Source organism: Spea bombifrons, chromosome 4, assembly GCF_027358695.1.
Source record: "Spea bombifrons isolate aSpeBom1 chromosome 4, aSpeBom1.2.pri, whole genome shotgun sequence".
Taxonomy (NCBI): Eukaryota; Metazoa; Chordata; class Amphibia; order Anura; family Pelobatidae; genus Spea; species Spea bombifrons.
This window is the reverse complement of record NC_071090.1, coordinates 11,147,485-11,154,378: the sequence shown is the minus strand read 5'-3', so window position 1 is coordinate 11,154,378 and position 6,894 is coordinate 11,147,485.

The window sequence follows — 6,894 nt, the reverse complement described above, 5'->3', positions numbered from 1 at the left end:
AACTCTATACATATTTTTGGTAGATGTATAAAAACATAAATGAAAAGCCTTCAATTAACGCTCTTAGTCTCTAAACTTTCCAACAAATTTTAGCTCTTTCTTTGAAGAAAACTAACAATTAATGAGAAAGCTGATTAATGTGGGGAAAAAAGGCCACATTTTGTTTCTAAATTTCTGAGACAATAAGTGGATTTGCCCACATTACGCCTTTTTTCTGGACATTAACCAGCTTTTTTGGAATTTCCCGAATAGCAACAGTAAAAAAACAACATTCGCAAATATCTTGACAGTGCTGACTTTCATGGATTTTTGTGGCTCGCTATTTCAATCATTTAAATGCAGCTGAACACTAAAATCCAATATATTTCATTCTAATATAAATTGTGCCCGTGGGCTTCCCAATGCAGGCCACCAACTGCCAGGAAAACACAAAGCTTTTCACTTCAATCATTCTCCTTACTTTCAAAAGTATCTAATGGGTGAAAAAGCTTAGTGTCCAAATATTATCAGATTCTTACTGTTTCCCCAAATCTGTCCTGGAGATCTGGTGGCCGACACTTCAAAAAAAGGGGCAAGATTTGTGGCCCCACCAGAGCTGGAAGAAATAGTACGATCAACGTTATATTTACACAGGTTAAATGTCTGAAAGATAAGTCTGGGTATTTCCTTCAGCGTCTTTCTTTCCTTTATCAAAATGTATTCTTTATAATTTAAACATCCAAAATAAGGCATTATATTCATTTAAATACAGCATCAATGGACTCGCCTTATTATCTGTGGGTGCATTAAATGATGGAAAGAAAGTATAGTTGAATAAATACCACTGGTCATGAAATGGTTAAGCAAAAGCAAATAATTTCCATATTATGCATTTTTTTGTCCCAATGGAAGACTAGAAGTTAAATGACAAACTTTCAGCGGATTTCATCTAAAGTCTTGGATTTTGTCCTATGGTGGCTACCAAAAATTAAGAAATTTGGTTTTTGGGATTGGGGGCTGGTTAATACACAAAATTATGAGCTAATTGCCTTCATTTGGGACAAATTCTGACAACATTAAAAATACTTTAGCAAAAGTCAATGATATATACATAAAACGGAAACATAACAATACGAAGCAAGGGGAAAAAACACTAAAAACAGAAAGTAGGGAAGGCAGAAAAAGCATCAAATAGAAATACAGATTGAAATAAACAACAGAGAATAGAAAGATTATCGTTCTACCCGACCTTCACCAAACAGTCAAGAAACGCACCCGATCCAGATGGCTCCATAAAATGAATCAATCATGTGTGCGTTGCATGGAGTGTATGTATCAGATGTATATATACATGTATGTAGCTGATTGGCGTGTGTGTTGGCTGCTGTATGTTATGTTCCAGTAATGTGTGAGAGAAAGACTAAGGTAAGCTCACTGATGTTAAGAGTCATCATTATGACATCACTGCCTAGCAACACAATTCTAGCAGGGGGAGGGGAAGTTAATGTTGAAGCTGATTGATGTGTAAAATGAATCAATCATGTGTACTTTGCATGGATTGTATGTATTATATGTGTGTATATGTGTATATATATACATATGTTGCTGATTTGCGTGTGTGTTGGCTGCTGTATGTTATCTTCCTGTAATGTGTGAGAGAAAGACTAATGCTGATGTTGAGAGTCTGCATTATGACCTCACCTGGCAGTCATCATTATGACATCACTGCCTAGCATCCCAAGCAGGGAGGGGAAGCTAATGTGAAAGCTGAATAATGTGTAAAAAGGGCTACATTTTGTATACAATGTTTTACATAAAGTTCTGATAGAATAAATCTATACTTTGTTACATTAATCCTCACAGGACCTTCACAAAAATGTCCATCGCTTTTAGTAAAACACAAAGCTTTTCTCTTCAATAATTCTCCTCGCTTTCAAAAATATCTAATGCAGTATTTTATCAAAATGTATCTTTTTATCATTTATACATTCGAAATAATGCATTATATTCATTTAAATACAGCAGCGAGGGATTTGTCTAATTGTCTGTGGGGGCATTAAATGATGGAAAGAAAGTATCGTTGAACAAATATCCTTGGTCATGAAGGGGTTAAGCAGAAGCAAGTATTTTCTATGCAAGACTATAAATTAAATGACAAAGTTTCAGAGGATTTCATCTAAAGTCTTGGATTTCGTCCTATGGTGGCTACCAAAAATTAGGAAATTTGGTTTTTGGGATTGGGGGCTGGTTAATACACAAAATTATGAGCTAATTGCCTTCATTTGGGACAAATTCTGACACATTAAAAATACTTTAGCAAAAGTCAATGATATATACATAAAACGGAAACATAACAATACGAAGCAAGGGGAAAACCAACAAAAACAGAAAGTAGGGAAGGCAGAAAAAGCATCAAATAGAAATACAGTTTGAAATAAACAACAGAGAATAGAAAGATTATCGTCCTACCCGACTTTCACCAAACAGTCAAGAAACGCACCCGATCCAGACGGCTCCATAAAATGAATCAATCATGTGTGCTTTGCGTGGAGTGTATGTATCAGATATATATATACATGTATGTTGCTGATTTGTGTGTATGTATGTTGTGTTTTGCTTGTATGTATGTAGCTGATTGGCGTGTGTGTTGGCTGCTGTACGTTATCTTCCTCTGGTGTGTGAGAGATTAATGTTGGCGCTCTGTTATTGAGAGTCATCATTATGACATCACCTGGCAGTCATCATTATGACATCACTGCCTAGTAACACAAGTCTAGCAGGGGGAGGGGAAGTTAATATTGAAGCTGATTAATGTGTAAAAAGGGCCACATTTTGTGTAGACAATAAATGTATTTTGGACATATTAAGCCTTTTTTGTAACACTAATCAGGTTTTTATGGGACTTGGCAGCCTACACTGCAAAAATAAAACAAAGAACATTAAAAATTACCTTGACTGGGATTTCTATCACTTAATACGCAAAATAAACAACAATAAGTTTACTTTATAACAGTAACTCTACTGACTCTGTCCTGAAGATTCCATGGATTTTTGTGGCTCAATATTTTAATATTTTAAACGCAGCTTAACACTAAAATCCAGTATATTTTATTGAAATATATACAGGCAGCCCTGGGAACATCCGGCTGTAAGGGCACAATGATTGGCCCAGGCAGACCGAAGGAGGGGTTAATGATTCCTGGTGAGGAGGGGCTGCAGGAAAGGGGTGGGGCTGCAGGAAAGGGGTGGGGCTGCAGGAAAGGGCACTCTGAATCTACTCATGTGTGTAACGATTGTATGCATGTTATTAAATCTGAAATAAACGGGGTTTCCAAGGCTTCCAATTTTTCGCACCAGGGCCCCGTGGTTTCTAATTACGCCCCTGGTTGCATTAAATGATGGAAAGGAATTATAGTTGAACAAATATCCTTGGTCATAAAAGGGTTTTTTGTCTTCATAAAACACTAGGAATTAAATCAGAGTCTATAGGGCACTATATATATATATATATATATATATATATATAAACGGGCACTTGGCAGGAGGTGGGTCTCTGTAAGAAACATGTGAGATTACACAGCAAGAAGCAAGGGGGTTAAATACTTAAACTACTACAATTTAAATACACTTAAAGTGCTGTGTCAGCCCGGCCATGTCCAGCATGCAAACTCCTATTATACACAGCCAGCCTTATGCCAGAGGAACCTGAATTCCAGGGGATGTCCCCGAGGCCCGGCTTTACTCTCCATTTATCTGCTTTCACTGGGCAGTACGCGCGCATGAATCAACGAGTAACACATGCAAACCCTGCATCGTGTGTATAGATCAAATGAGAAACGTACAGATTAACAAATATGCCCAAGACATGTTTTAATAAATATCTTCAGAAGACCTACAATTTTAGTAATAAAATGGATGTATAATGTATGGCGTCAGAAATGGGATATCTTTTGGGGAAATTAGAGGTTTCCAGATTCCGACACCGTCTAGGGGTAAATTCTTTCTGCTCATGTAGTGACACACATAGTGCTTAGATGGTGTGCATGTAATTACGTGCAAGTGTATGGTGCTGGAGAGGCTGTGTGTGTGTGTGTATGTGTGTATGTATGTATGTATGTATGTGTAAGGTATTAGATTGTATATATGTATGTATGTATGTGTAAGTGTAGAGCTGCTCATCACACATCATAATTCATATAAGTCATATCCCCCAACCACCATATCCGTGTCTCCTACCATCATCATCATAATATTGGAACTCCCCATGACATCACCCCCCACCTATATATCATATTGCCGTGGACCATGGACAGAATCTCATGTGATGTTATGTGGTTCCGTGCCTTGGAGTTGGTTCCTATAAACACAATATTTTATATTTATATATATTTATATATATATATTTATTTATATATCCTATTACACAATATTTTCAGAAAAATGTTGTATTATCATTATTTATGGATTTTTATAGCCTCGTCATACTCTGCATGGCTGCTTAGAAAGCAGTGAGAATGAAACAGTTTTATTTCTGTCTGAAATTTTAGCGATCCACCAAGTGTTTGATGTTTCTTTATCCAATCGTGTAAATGTTCTCCGTGGCTCGGATCTGCAAGCTGTCCTCTCCTCCAATCACGGGGAGACCGTGATCATACCTGGGAACACACAAGGTTTCACCTGGAGTCTCCGGGTGAATCGGCCAATCTCTGAGTCACATCGTGCGCTCTACAGGATGCCAGAGCAGTAGTAGGCACGCCCACTCCCCGCCCTATTCCCCTCCCACCCCATTCAAATCCTGCCCACATACATGTACAGCTCCTCTTTAAGTGGCACATAATGAATGCAGCATTTGAGCTATCATTCTTTGCAGTATTAAATGCCCAAACTTCCCAGAAATAGTTATTTAGTGAGTAAAAATTCTGTAATTTTGCAGGGAACCCTTAATTGTCATGTGACACAGATGCAAGCACTGATAGGTTGTTGTCATTAAAAACGTCTTCAAAGTTAACCTGTGTTTTTTTTACATAGTAGAATAGAAAGTTAAGATGCCCTCCCCCCCATGCTATACCCATAAGGCAGTATTCTAATACATATAGAGAGGTATATATATATAGGCTGTGGGCCGACTAGCGCTAACTCAAGGCAGTGGCCACATCACACTCTTCTCTGGTGAGCATCAGAATATGACATCATATCCATACCTGCGAACTTTCAAAATGAGTCGACCCTGAGACGCTTGAAATGTTAAACCTTTAATAGCCCAGATTCTATGTAGTGAATCATCAAATGTGTTAACCAAGTGGTTTTAATACTGGTCGTCGGGGAATCCTTGACTTGTCATTATTTAAAGATATACTTAAATGAGTCACCTGCATTCAAGCAGTGATAGCAAAAGCACCAATTGAGAGTCTTATGTATGTTCAAAGCAGTAAAGAACCCTGAGAGTATCCAGGTATGATGGCGAGGTGCGAATTGCCCTGGGAGGCCTTGGTCCATTAACATGAAATGGATCAGAAATCCAGCACAGACGGGGTTAATGTTGTAAATGACTATTGTAGCGGGAAACGTCTGATTTTTAATGGAATCTCTTCATAGGCGTACAGAGGCCCTTTATCACTCCCATCACTCCTGTGTTCCAATGGCCTTTTATCACTCCCATCACTCCTGTGTTCCAATGGCCTTTTATCACTCCCATCACTCCTGTGTTCCAATGGCCTTTTATCACTCCCATCACTCCTGTGTTCCAGTGGCCTTTTATCACTCCCATCACTCCTGTGTTCCAATGGCCTTTTATCACTCCCATCACTCCTGGGTTCCAATGGCCCTTTATCACTCCCATCACTCCTGTGTTCCAGTGGCCTTTTATCACTCCCATCACTCCTGTGTTCCAATGGCCTTTTATCACTCCCATCACTCCTGGGTTCCAATGGCCCTTTATCACTCCCATCACTCTTGTGTTCCAATGGCCCTTTATCACTCCCATCACTCCTGTGTTCCAATGGCCTTTTATCACTCCCATCACTCCTGTGTTCCAGTGGCACGTTGTGTTTGCTGATCCAAGCTTAAGGGCTATTTGATTCTTAGAAACCCCTTTTGCAATTATGTAACAGCCAGAAATGTTTTCATTTTCTATGGATAAAGCTGAGTGACCCCAAACTTTTGAACTGCTTTTTTTGTGTGAGATTTGGTTAAAACCATAGCCCTGTTATAAAGTGATGCATTGCGTTTACGCTGCTACATACAGGGTTTTCTAGGAAAATGTTATTACCTGGATTTTGCGCTCTTCATTCTTTTGTATCTATCAGAAAAAATATATTTATAAAAACAATAAACACAGTATTCTCATCCTAAATACACTCTAAAGTATTTAATACATCACAACCAGACAAAGAAAGACTTTAACAAATCAGACCCCAAAACCGGGACTTTTCCGGACAAATTAAGATAATTTCTGCTTTTGTTTTGTTTTGCAATCAATGAAGTTGTTTATATTATATACACACACCGATCAGCCATCATGAGCACCTGCCTAATATTGTGTAGGTCCCCCTTTTGACCCGTCGAGGCATGGACTCCACTAGACCTCTGAAGCTGTGCTGTGGTATCCGGCACCAAGACGTTAGCAGCAGATCCTTTCAGTCCTGTAAGCTGCGAGGTGCGGCCTCCATGGATGCGTTCCATGTGTTCTCACGAGCATACCGCAGACCGGGAACTCCACAAGAGCTGCGGTTTTGGAGATGCTCTGACCCGGTCGTCTCCCCATCACAATTTGGCCCTCGTCAAAGTTGCTCAGATCCTTACGCTGCCCATTTTTCCTGCTTCACATCACCTTTGAGGACAAAATGTTAACTCGCTGCCTAATATATCCCCCCCACTGACAGGTGCCACGGTAACAAGATTACCCGTGTTATTCAC